Below are 14,082 nucleotides of genomic sequence, written 5' to 3'. Positions count from 1 at the left end.
AAGCCCAGAATAAAAAGTTGATGAAATGCTGATATTCCTTCTTCCGCAAGGCAGAAAATGAAAGGCTGCAACTTACATAAAACTTTCTTGCTTTAATAACTTTCTTGCTTTAATAACAAACAACAATCTCCTCAAGCGCTTTCGCTCAGCCTGGTGCTGAGCTTTTTCAAGATACAATAAAATCAAGCTGGTTGTTCTTTGTGTACATAGTCAAAACTTGACCAATAATTCAATTAGTAAAAGAGAAGGTCTAATTAACCCTTCAAATTACTTGCTAGTACAAAACCTGCTTGCAGGCAAACCATTACTAAGCACAACTCACTGCAATGTCTAACAAAGTATATGCATAAACTTAATAATCAATTGTTGGTGTACGCACAGATTGCCATAAAAATATACAGTGTTAAAAATATGCAATATTAAAACTATGCAATGTTAAAACAATATTCAAAAGCCAATACTATACACATGCTAGTAAGTTAAAAATATTAAAATGTGCTGTTTATTCAGCAAAATTTTATTTCTATATGTGAAACCCTGGAAACACTGGAAAACCGAAAATTCATAATTTAGCCTTCCTTAACCTCAGGACGCTGCTAATGCTGCAAGCGTCATTAAGCCCTGGTCGCCTTCCTGCATCTAGTCTTAGCTGCCATAATAACTCTTTATATTCTAAAAGAGACCCCCAGCCCCCCCCCCCCTTTCATCCAGCCTTAGCTGTTCTAAAATAATTAATTTAATTTCCATGTTGGGACAAAAAAGGGAATGTCTATAAAAAGCATTAGTTTCCTTTTTCTTAATTATATCATACTGATGCTCATAAATACGTCTTCGGAGGGTTCTTTCAGTCTTTCCTATGTAGAAACTTTTACATCTAGTACATAAACCTAAATAAACAATAAATTTGGCATTGCAATTATAATGGCCCCTTGGTTGATATAGGAATTTTCTTGATGGTAAATATAACCTATGTCCATTGAATATAGCCGGGCATTGCTTGCACATTCCACATTTGTATGTGCCTTCTTTTTTATTATCACTACTTGCCATTGGTTTGTTCTGATTCATCTCTAGCATTTCCTTTAAATTGGTACCCCTACGTCTAATGAATCTAGGAAACTCTGGAATCATATTACCCAACCTATCGTCCAGTCTTAGGATCGGCCAGTATTTCTTTACACTGTTTTCCACAACCTCATAATCAATACTAAAAGTATGGATGTATCCTTTTTGTTCCTTATTCTGCAGGCTACTGCCCACTTGGCATATAGATGTGCCCGCAGTGTCTAGGAGAGGTGGATATTTTGTTTCCCTGCACCTAATAATTTCTGTCGCTAGCTCTTCAACAAGAAGGCTTGGATACCCTCTTTCAAAGAATCTTTCTTTTAGGAACCTAATTTCCTCCATAAACACCTGCTTTGTGTTGCACATTCTGGAGGCACGGATAAATTGCCCCTTGACTATGCCTCTTTTTTGATATTCAGGGTGGTTACTTTTAAAATGCAAAAAAGCATTTGAATAGGTGGGCTTCCTAAACACACTTGATATGAACCTATTGTTAACTTTATCTTTAACCAAGTGCACATCCAAGTAATTCAAGCTATCAAAACTCAATGAGTATGTATAGGTTAGAAAAGAAGTAGTGCTGTTGATGTAATGAAAAAATTCCTCCATATTTGCCCTAGTACCACTCCATACAAGACAAATGTCGTCAAGAAATCTGACATAATGCTTGATGTACTGTGCCCACTCTGTGCCAAAAATATATGTGTTTTCCCATTTATGCAACACTATGTTTACATAAACTGTAGCACAGGCCGCCCCCATTGCAACACCTGATTTTTGCCTGTAGAAATGACTGTTGAAACAAATAAAATTATTTTCCAGGATTAGTTCCATTAACTCCACCAACAAGTTTGTGGTGTTGGAAGTAAGTTTCGCCTCTTTAACTAAAACATCACTAAACCATTTCAGTCCTGTAGAATGAGGTATACTGGGGAACAGTTGAACAATGTCTATAGTTACCAGCAATAGATCCGGATGGTATGCTAGGGATTGCAGACCCCTAAGAAAATCCCAAGATTCCCTGCAGATGTACTTCAAAGAAGCAGCAAATTGCTTCAAAGTGTGGTCTATAAATTTCCCAATCGGTTCTGTTATACCTCCTTGCCCAGATACTATAGGTCTGAAGTGTAGGGGGTCAAGACCTTTGTGTGTTTTCGGGATGCCAAATATTACAGGAATTCTTGGCTTGGCAACAATTAAAAAAATTATACAATTTTTCATTAAAAACCCCTTGCAAAAGATGGTCATATAAAATGAAAGAAATTCTTGAGTATGCCATATGTAACTCATTCCTGGACACCTGTTCATACTGCTCTGGGTCCTGCAACATCCGTTCAATGTACTGAATATAGTCTGAATTATACATCAGAACTAAACCCCCCCTTATCTGTTTTCATAGCCCTACAGTTATTACTTTTGAGATCCTTGATTAAATTCATCTCATTCCTACTGATATTATGGGGGTCATTTCTTGGCTTATTATTGTTAATCATCCTGATGTCTTTTTCCATCATTTCTTCAAATATTTTGACTGTTGGGTCCATAGGTGGGTTAAATGTACTCCTACGTGAAAGCTCCATACTTACAGGAAGTTCCCCTTTAAAATAAAGCATTAGGTTCAGTTGCCTGCTAAACATTTTTAAATCTATCAACTCCTGTTCCATCCTGTTAGAAAATGCTGGCACAAAATGCAGTCCCTTGGTAAATAAATCAAAATGCTCTGTTCCCAAACTAATGCTGGTATAATTGTAAATTGAAAAATTGTTTTCTGTTACCACTGTAACCTTATTTGAAACATTCAAGCTGGCCACAGCATTAGTCGTGTGTTGATAGCTCGAAATAGCCTACATGTCCTGGTCTACTTGTTCCAACACCCCTGAAAAAATCCACCCCCCCCCTGTTTGGGGGAAAGTGAAAATCCTGGTGTAAGGAACCTCTATCCTTCTCTGCAAACCTTTGGTTGTATCTTGGTGTCTCATACGGCATTTCTGTTCTGTAACCTCTATTAAAATTTCCCTGTGCACCACTATTAATGTTGTTATACTGCTTAGCTTTAAATGGCAGTGGGTAGGCCACCCCTTCATTGTATTCCTTTAGGTCCCTCTCTAATTTGTGTATTTTATGGTTAAGAAGTCTCAAACAGTGTTGGTCAACCTCCTTAAAAATATTATCATAACTTCGTTTAACAGAAACAAATCTTTCATTGTTAATTAAACTGTTGTTCAAAGCCTTTAAATCATTTAATAAGACTTCTGCTTTTGTTTCATATTCTTCCACCATGACTTCTAACATTTCTATACCAGCACGGTTAAATACACCACACAATTTCTTGTAGTAATTAGAATCCTTTTGCACATTGTTGGGAAATTTGAAACACCTCAGTCCCTTTGGTATTCTTCCCACATTGACACACTCCTTAAGATAGTCAATTTCCAATTGGTTTGCTTTAAAAGAATAAAGCTTGTCACGAAGAATGCTAAAATCTTTTTCAACGCCAGCATTAATGTCAGAGTTACTGTTTAAATTAGTATTGAAATTGACAGTACCTTCACGAAACCAAAATTGCTGACCAGCCCACGCTCCAAAATCAAAACGCTTCTCCTGCATTTCTGATTCATTAGGCAGGACATTGTTGCCCTTACTGCTATCATTACTGTTTCGCTTTGAACCTGCCTGCTGGTTACAGGTTCCCAGACAAGCACCACTGTCAGTTTGTTCATTACTTTCATTATGAGCAGAAGTACGCCTTCTCTTTTGCTCTAAACCCTGCTGCTGGTTAACTGGAAAAACTGCAGGTCTCTCAACACCGCTGTTGTTGAGCATACTCGTCAACTGGGTTAGCATACCCAGCACTTGATTAAACGCCGCCCTTGTAACCGGTGCACTGTCATCTCGTGGTTTAAGTAACTGAGGAGTGTCAGAGAAAGTACTCTGTGCTCCTTCTTCCGCCATGGATCCGAAACAGTTCACAAACAGAAAACCAAGAACAAGTGAAAAGCACCAATAAAGCAAAGCAGATCCACAACCTGGAAGCTGGCTCCGGAAGCCCAGAATAAAAAGTTGATTTCTGCCTTGCGGAAGAAGGAATATCAGCATTTCATCAACTTTTTATTCTGGGCTTCCGGAGCCAGCTTCCAGGTTGTGGATCTGCTTTGCTTTATTGGTGCTTTTCACTTGTTCTTGGTTACCTTTGGTTAATACTTCATACCAGACTTGCTATGGCCTAAGTGTAGTAATATGTACCATTACTTCTACTACTTTTAGTTAATACTTCATACCAGGGTTGCTACGGCCTAAGTGTAGTACTATATACCATTACTTCTACTACCTTTGGTTAATACTTCATACAAGGGTTGCTACGGCCTAAGTAGTAGTACTATGTACCATTACTTCTACTACCTTTGGTTAATACTTCATACCAGGCTTGCTATGGCCTAAGGGTAGTACTACGTACCATTACTTCTACTACCTTTGGTTAATACTTCATACTGCGGTGGTGGTGCTGCGGTAGCGTTGTCGCCTCATAGCAAGACTTGTCCCGTTCGATTCTCAGCTAGAGCATCTTCTGTGTGGAGGCATACATGAATGGGGTGTGCCTTCGTTGAAGGTTGTGCATCAGGGCTGGTAACCCGGTACGTAAAAATCCACTACCAATCATTAGCGGACCAGAGTTCCGCTGTGGCGACCCCTAACCGGAAAAGCTGAAAGACACAAACAAACCAGGGTTGCTACGGCCTAAGTAGTAGTAGTATGTATTTATCTAAGAAATGCACTTAGCTGCACTTATCCCTAACTGTCAGCTTTCTGCCCACTTCGTTAGCCATTCCAATTCCTTCTTTAACCTCTTCTCCATCCTTCACTGCTGCATTAAATATTGTGTCCAAAGAGACTGAAAGTATTATCTGGTCCATTAGCTATGTCTGAACTACAGTGAAAAGTACTAATAGCTGTAATACAGTTCTGTTTGTCAGTTTTCTTACTCCTATTAATGTCTCTTTCAACACAACCACCTGTGTCACCCCATACAGCCATGCAGCAGTCCATTTTCTTAGGCCTGTTCCTACTCTCAGCCCTCACAGCCACCTCTGTCAGACTGATTCAAAGGCCTTGGTGAAATTCATGATATGTCAAGTTCTCTTGTAACCCAACTATAAAATTGCATCAATTTTGACTGTCAGCTTCTTCTGGTACCATGAGCCTGTTTTGAGTTTTATCCCTCTAAAATACCAAACAAAACCTTTGCCCTTGTGCTCTTACCCTCCCTCACCTTAACTTTTAGAGTGGCATGGCCATTATTTTTTTTTTGATGGCACCATTACATGGGCATCCCTAACTTCTATCCCCCTGGCTAGGACCAAATCCAGAAAGCTGTCCTTTTTATGTTATAGTCTCACACCAGCTTGCTGAACTCCTCATGGCCAAAGACAATAGTCAATTCCTTCTCTTTCTCTACCTTGAAACTCAGAGTCTTCCATTCTGCTTCTAGCAGGATGATGATAGGATTGGCATAATGATTAAGGTATTTCCTCATGGATACAATGTACAGGGTTTGATTCTAACCTCTGGTTATTGACGAGGCTTGTAATAGTCTGCAGACTGATAGCCTAGTATTTACCTATGAACTATGAACAGATTAAGAAGTGTTATTGTAGAAAACTACCTCCCAGATGTGCAGTAGAAAACCACATCCAAATACTGCTACTCCTGTTTGCCATGTCATGCATAATTAATGAAGACCCGTTATGTATATGATCACTACCCAGAAGGCAGGCAATTAATAATCAGAATAAAAGCCATTTCTGATGGCAGCAATTGGTAAACTTTGTGCTTCAAGCTTTTAACACTGTCTATGACAAAGGCAAAGCTTTTGCTGAAGTGCTCCTGTGTGTCTGAGCATCTTTATCATTCCAGTTCACTTTAAAAGGTGAATAGAGCAACAGCATTTGCATGATCATGCATTTTCTGAACAGTAAGAAGTAGGAAACTCGTACTGTCTGGCATTATTGTCTGACTGTAATCCTTGGTAATTTACCAGAAAAAAATTATAGGTGAAAGGGCAAAAATATGAGGCAAAATGACTGCTGTTCTAAAATAAATACATACATAAATAAATAAATAAATAAGGGACAGGTTAATGGTATGTGCTTAAGTCTCTTCTTACTGCTTGTGGTCCATCACAGCCTTTCTTCTGATAACCTGTGTGTAACACGGCAGCAAACACAACTGCTAACACTGCCACAATACCTCTCAGCTTCTTTGCTCAAGAATCAAGGACAAATCCACAAATGATGGAGGAACAAAGGCCAAACATCTGGGACTATTTATTTTAAATATTGCTCTAATGCACCAGAAAATCAAAAATGGTGCAAAGTACAGGACATAAATATGAGACAAAATCAGGGACATTCGCCGAATCAGTGGTAATCACCAGGGGTCTTGCTTTATGAATATTCATTAGCTAGTATTGTTAATAAATATTTATATGCAACGCCTTCTTCCACATGTGCAAACCCATTATTCCAAGCAGGTGACCTGTCTGTGAGGGTTAATGTTTGCATGATAGAATGGATATGCCCATGTCAATCACTTTCTGAACTCCCAAACCTGTGCAAACGGAAGGAGGAATACTGTTCTAGCCTTATGTCAATTAAGATCCCCCTTAATTATAGTCCTTCTCCTCCTACCCATCCTTTATTCTCCACACCAGTCTCTTATCTTGCTACCTTGAGGTAGCCCTGATAACACTGTATCAATCCAGCAGTATTTCCTTCCTTCTTCTACCTTAACCTCCAAATTCCTTACACTAGACCATATTTGTGACTAGCTTAGTTGGCATCCAGTCTGTTCCCAAATCTGGCACTCCTTCCTTCTCTCCTAAGTATGAATGCCAAGTCCCCGATACCCTCATACTGGTACATTCTCTGATCTAGCACTCGAGAGCTCTACGTCCTAAAGCCCTCCATTCTACTCTTGACCTTGTGTTTAAACTTATACACTAGACTCTGATCTAACCCACTGCTTTGCCCCCTCATGAATGGTGTTCTTTCTAACCTTTGGTCTCACATTTGATGCCCTCCTTTATATAGGTCATTAATCAACCTACATCCATCCCTTCTCTGTCACTTCTGCACCTATACACAGACAACTCCATGTCCAACCACTTCTTGTCACTGGCCTATTCTTTGAAGTAGTAGTTATATCCACCCTTCATTCCTACAGCAATGACAGCATCTTCCTCATCTTCTATGTAGATTCCTTCAATTACATAGTAACTGGACAGTGCAGTGGTGCAGCGGTAGCATTGTTGCCTCACAGTAAGAGGTTCTCCGGTTTGATTCTTGGTTGAAGTGCCTTCTGTGCGGAGTCTGCATATCCTCCCTGTGTTCATGTGGGTTTCCTCCACGTTACAAAGACATGCGTCTGGAGTGTTTCTCCCTGGGCTGAAAATTGGCTTCATTCCCAGTCAGGCTTTCCTGGTTAACAAATGTTAAATAAATAAACTGCCTGACAATGGTCTGAGTCACCCTTCTTTGTTCTTCTGCTATTTTCTGTGTCCTTTATCCTTTCATATTCAGTAAGATGCAATTTTCTAATCCATCTCTGACCCTTCAAAGTTGAGGAAGAGCCTATCCCTAACACTGAATTGGTGTCTCTGTCAAATCTGCCTCATCTTCTGGACAGTCCCGAGCTTCTGTCCCTTGTCCTCTTATTCAGCCAGTCATTAGTGTCCCTAATCCTCTCCTTAATCTGTGTGCTGGTTTGGATTTATTTATTTATTATTATTATTATTATTATTATTATTATTATTATTATTATTATTATTATTATGTATTTATTGGCATTTGTTTACAGGGAAAGCCTGACTGGGCATAGGTGCACAGCCGCACTCTAAAATTTGTTATTGCAAATATTGATTACATTAAATATGATAACACTTCTGAGGATGCTGCCATCTGCAACTCCTTACCCTGCATCTCTCTGCCACCTTCCTGGCACTGCTTGATATCCCTTCAACTATCTGATCTGACGGGTCACTGATGCCTACTCACACCAGAACATGCACACTCCTCTCCCCTTGATGACTGCCTTTGTAACTTCTACCATATTTTAATGTCTGTGCACCAAGACTGGTTGGTCTACACCATCTCCCTTGCCATGACTGTAAATCCTCTTGGTGATTGAGTCTGTAGTCACCAAAAGCCTCTTATTTCCTCACATTGGTTCTCACCTCTTTCACTTCTTGTCCTATGTCCCTGTCCCTGCTGCCTCCACACACTGTCTGTTCTGGTTGCTTCACTCCTTGTGATAGATCTGAGCCCTTTGAAATTCCTTCTTCACCCTTCCTACAAGTTCTTTTCACTACCTTCTTCCTTCCATCCCCTCTTCCAACTTTCTGGCTGCTAAGTTCCCCTCCCTGCTCACTTCCTCATTCTGTCTTTGGGGTGTTGTCTCCTGCATAGCTTTCTCCAGCGCTGTCTCCTTTTCATTATTTAGTAGTCCTGTCTGCATCAGCATCTGTCTCGCCACCTTTTTCTCCTCTCAGTTTTTTTTGTAATACAAGGAGTTTTTGCTACCTAAATGTATTGTCAGTTACATGTGGGTGTATAGAGTGTTTTTCAGCTTGATAGGTTTATAGGTGAATACTAGTCTAACTGCCCCAAAGGGCTATTTAAAGTCTAACCAATAGTCTAAGGTCAGAATAAAACTATTTACCTTATGGCTATGAGGTAAAGACTTTAACCATTATCCCAAACCCACTAAACTGAGACTTTGAAAGCTGTAACACACTTAGAGCTACCATACAGACAGTGGCTGGAAGTGAAGTGCACCTGCCATCAGTAACTTTAAAAGTTGTTATTTACTTCATTCTGACATGTCTGTGTGAACTGTGTTACAGCTTTCAGAGCTGTTAGGTTTCTCAGATTCTATGGTAATTGCTCTCTGTATGCCAATATGAGGCTCAGTAATGACAACCTTCATTGGGAGGTAGTTTTCTGCAATAACACTTCTTAATCTGTTCATAGTCCATAGGTAAATACTAGGCTATCATTCTGCAGACTATTACAAGCCTCGTCAATAACCACAGGTTAGAATCAAACCTTGTACCTTGTATCCATGAGGAAATACCTTAATCATTATGCCAATCCTATCACTGTCCTGCTAGAAGCAGAATGGAAGACTTTGAGTTTCAAGGTAGAGAAAGAGAAGGAAGTGACTGTTCCGACTTCTTTTTTCTCTGGATCTCTCACCCAATAATTTATTTCTTTTACTTGTTCTACAATTTCAAAAAGTTGCCATCACTTTGCAAGGAGCTTGTTTGCAGCAGTAGGTATTAACACACGTACTTTTTCTCCTGGTTTAAATTCTCTGAGAGGAGTATTTTTGTTTTATGGTCTCTGTTGCACCTACTGTACTTGTTCTCCATATGTCTTTAAAAGTGCCCTCAGAGCTGTAGCTAATCTGTCAGGCACCCTCAGAAATCTCCTATTTCATACTCTAACAAGCAACTTGAGGACCAAGAGAAAAAAAAAAGTTCTCAAATCAAGTTTAAAAAGCCACATACTAGAAAGGGCAAAAATGCCCTTCATTTTATGAATTGTTGCTGAAAGCTCCTCACCACATTTCATAAAATGTACTGACTACCCTTGTCATTAAAGGAGGCACATTTATGATCAGTAGTTATAGCTGGTTAAATGTTTGTGCATGCTACTGCATGGATAGATTGGGAGCTGATGTGTATTTACACTAACGTGCCAATCATGCCCCCTAACTGATTGTGCTCAGGGCAGCAACCCCTTTCACCCCATCCTTGCTATGACTCTTCCTATCTTGATGTTCTGTAAAATATTCCATCACTTGTTTAAAGTAGGTGTTTTCCTTCTCTTGTGTTTCGTTTGCTATATCTATTGGGGATGCTTGTCACTATTCTTTCAGGTATAATTCCACAAGTTAACAAAGACTGGTCTCTTATGCTCCACACTGTCCATGTTCTTCCAGGCAAGCTTCAACTCACCCACTCGTATCTTCATTTGAAGAACACACTTTCAGGTGTACTCCTCTGGGCAAATTCCTTTTCTATCAGCATAATTTGATAATCAGTGTCTTATTAAGATAATAAATTTGGTTTACCTGACTAAGCTTTCATAAGTTCAAAGGTGTATTCTAGGCTAATGACCACTAAGGCCCTTATAAGCCTAGCAAAGCAACCCAAATGTGACCCACACATTTGATTTATACGGGAGTGATTTACTGACTGCCACTATTCATCAGAGATATAGGTACCAGACTAGGGTTGAATTTTCTATTAGCCATCCATTGGTACAAGTTGTGCTTAAATAAAGATAGGGAGGAACTCTGCTTCACATGTATGGCCAGCCTGTTCAAGAGAGTGGGAATTCTCTGACAAACATATCTGTCTCTCCAACATGTCCTATTTATGTCACAAGCAACATTTAGGTCTTTTGATCTAGTAGTTCTGATGCTGTTTGGTTTGTGGATGTGCAAAACGTTCATCAAAACAGGGGCCAGGGATGTCTTGTATGCCAGGCAAAGATCACCTCTCAGAAGTCTGTATGATACCGAGTAAAGAGACAGGGCTATGGGGCAATCACAGTAAGAAACTTGTATTCTTTTTGTAAGAACCTTTGTGGACATTCCAGTTGCTGCATGTGTCTGGTCAGGTATACACCAAAGGGGCCTTCATACTCTATGATGGGTCTGATGAGGGCCAAGTATAGCATTATGATGATCTCTCTGGACCTAGATGCTGTACCTTAGATATAAGTTAAGCAATATAGAAGGATTTTTTTACTACCTTGGACACATACTGGTTGAAGGCTAGATTACTATCTACATGAGTTCCCAGATCCCTGGCTAGTGAATCAGCTTTATGGGGTGTATTATTGATGACATAGTCTTCTGGGATGGCTAACTTCCCAAAAGGTACTTTAATGCATTTCTTGGTATTGCATTTGAAGCCATGGCTTTGGCATCCAGCGTTTGTCTTTGTTAGACCTTCCTGAAGGGTGATCTTGGGGGGGGGGGGGGTTCAATGACTGCTCCCAATTTGCAATTATCTGCGAACTTGGTTAGCCAAAGGCCTTTGACATTGGCTTTAACATCCAAGAAGTAGATGCTAAAGAGGAGTGGGCCTTGCACACAGCCCTGGGGGGCTCCACTGGTGACCTGCTTCTTTATGGAGGCGGCCTTGTTGATTCTAAACTCTTGGGTCCTATCAGTGAGCCAGATAGCTATCCTACTGTATGTGTTATAAAGGGTTTTATACCTAGCTCAATAAGTTTGTTGACAACGTCTGAGTGGGGTATTTTATCAAATGTTTTAGCCAGATATAGGTAGGCAGTATGCACTGTTTTCCCCTCATCCAGTGTCTTAGTGACCTTTTCAAAGAAATCCACCAGATTCAGTAAGCATGACCTTCCTTTGACAAAGCCAATAGATCCAGTGTCTGGAACTCTGCTCTGTTTTTGTTGATCATTTCTTTGATACTTCTTTTCATGGCTTTGCAAAAAAGACTAGTCAGACTAATGGATCTTTAGTTTCCATTACCCAATGGCTGCCCCCACTTGACCATAGAGGACACTAACTCTAAGTCCTGATGACATGGACTAAATTCTCTAACTCAGGCATTCTCATCCTAACCCTGTTTTTGCATTTCTTGAGTGTCTGCATGTGCCTTCTTACTATGAGCATTACCAGCTTTAATCTGTCATGCAAATTGACATAGTGTTCTATCAAACCTTTACATTGTATCTTTCCTTCTTCCCAAGTTTCCTTAACAACGTGAAGCATTCTGCTTGCATTTTTCCATTTCAGAAATTCAAATGGGATAAACCCAGCTGAAGCTTGTGGCACCTGTCTAACTGCATACAGTAAGTTGGGTAAAAATGGGCTCAGTTTTTACCACCTCCATCAATAAATTAACTTAGCATGGATTTCAGTGTTATATTAAATATCTCTGTCAATCCATTAGTCTGTGGATGGTCAAGTGATGTCTTCAACTGTTTGACTTTAAACCACTGAAATAACTGATGCTGTACCCTTGACACAGAGTGCCACAGCATCTCTTTAGGGATACCACTCTGGAGAATAACAGTACCAGTTCTCTGGCGATAGCCTTAACCTTAACATTATCTTTGCATAATGGCACTGCTTCTGAAATTATGGTAGCATAGTCAATTATGGCTGGTATGTACTGATACCAACTGCTGGCTTTTACTAATGTCCCTGTCACACTGCCAGCCCAGCTAGCTGGAATTTTGTAAATAATTCTATGTCATTTGCGAATATTTATATGATTTATATAGAACTGTATGTTATGTACTGAGCAAACCTTTAATTGCCAAACAAAGTAACGAAAAAATGAGCAGGCAATGAATTCTTCAACACTTTATTCTTGTAAGCGCTTTCACTGACACCAGTGTATCAGCTTCTTCAGACTACATGAAACAACTTGCTCACAGTCTCCCAGTTTAAAACTTCCTCAAAAGGTTCAAAGCCAATGAACTGATAGCCACAAAAATGATGTCCTCATATGCATTTAAAATTAAAGCAACATTGCCTATTTGTAAAGTTTAAAGTGCTATCTGCTATAAAAAACACATTCCCATTATGGGAAGGAAAGAAAAAACTTTTACAGACATTATTTAAAATCAAAATTGACCATGTACATCTAAGTCAACAAGTTCTATACCACCTAATAAATATTAGCACTCTCACTGTACAAAAGCCATATAAAAAAATATATATATTAAACTCTAAGCTCTAGTAGGTTGTGCGCCATGATGTTAAAATCTGATCATGTATTAAATTCATAAAAAGAACTAAATGAATACACTAAATGTAAATGAACTCACAGATTATGTGTCTTATTCGTAAAACTAAAACACATATTAAATCTTAGGAACAACACCGTGCAGATAGATGTTGTCAGCAAGCAAGGCGTCTATTCAGACCAAGTGCAAAAGATGTTTCCAATTCAAAGAATTAAGTTAGATATCACAAAGTCTTGATCAAGTCCAATCTTTTATTTGAACACAAATAGCAGGTAAGCGCTTTCGCCAGAGAGGCTTCCTCAGACCATATAAAAACAATTAATTCAGCACACTCCATATATTTAATTAATAAATATATATATAAATTAAATTAATAGTCAAAAATACTGCATAATTTATGCCATCATTTAACTGAAGTTGTGTATATATATATATATATATATATATATAGAGAGAGAGAGAGAGTGATGAATAAATATATATATAAATTAAATTAATAATCAAAAATACTGCATAATGTATGCCATCATTTAACTGAAGTTGTATATATATATATATATATATATATATATATATATATATATCTGGAGTGTGCTGAATTAATTGTTTTTATATGGTCTGAGGAAGCCTCTCTGGCGAAAGCGCTTGGCTGCTATTTGTGTTCAAATAAAAGATTGGATTTGATCAAGACTTTGTGATATCTAACTTAATTCTTTGAATTGGAAACATCTTTTGCACTTGGTCTGAATAGACGCCTTGAATGCTGATAACATCTATCTGCACAGTGTTGTTCCTAAGCCTTATCGGTTATTTAATTTATTTGCTTATTTTTGGCTTGGGAGCATTAACTTCGCTGTGGTGCTAATTGTTATCGTTTGTATACATATTAAATCTATTTTGTCACATGTAAATAGTATAAAATCATATACTCAGCTCTGTGTTATTTCTAAAGTCTACCACATGTTTATACACTCTATTAAATAGAGAAAATCCTGAAAGAAGTTTGATTATTGTTATACACAAAAAAAAACAAAGCCCGAAAATCAAGCATGTTTTTTGAATGCACAATACAAACTCGTTGAGACAGAAGATGTCATTAGGGGACCATAGTATTTGTATGCATATTACAGAACATTACTACCTAGTGAGGGCCTTCAGTTTTAATAAACATTTAATAGATAGGGCCTCATTCAATCCAGGGAAAATGTGCACTGCTGTTCTAACT

Source organism: Protopterus annectens, chromosome 13.part0 (assembly GCF_019279795.1).
Source record: "Protopterus annectens isolate FY-2018-M chromosome 13.part0, PAN1.0, whole genome shotgun sequence".
Taxonomy (NCBI): Eukaryota; Metazoa; Chordata; order Ceratodontiformes; family Protopteridae; genus Protopterus; species Protopterus annectens.
This window is presented reverse-complemented; position numbering follows the sequence as displayed.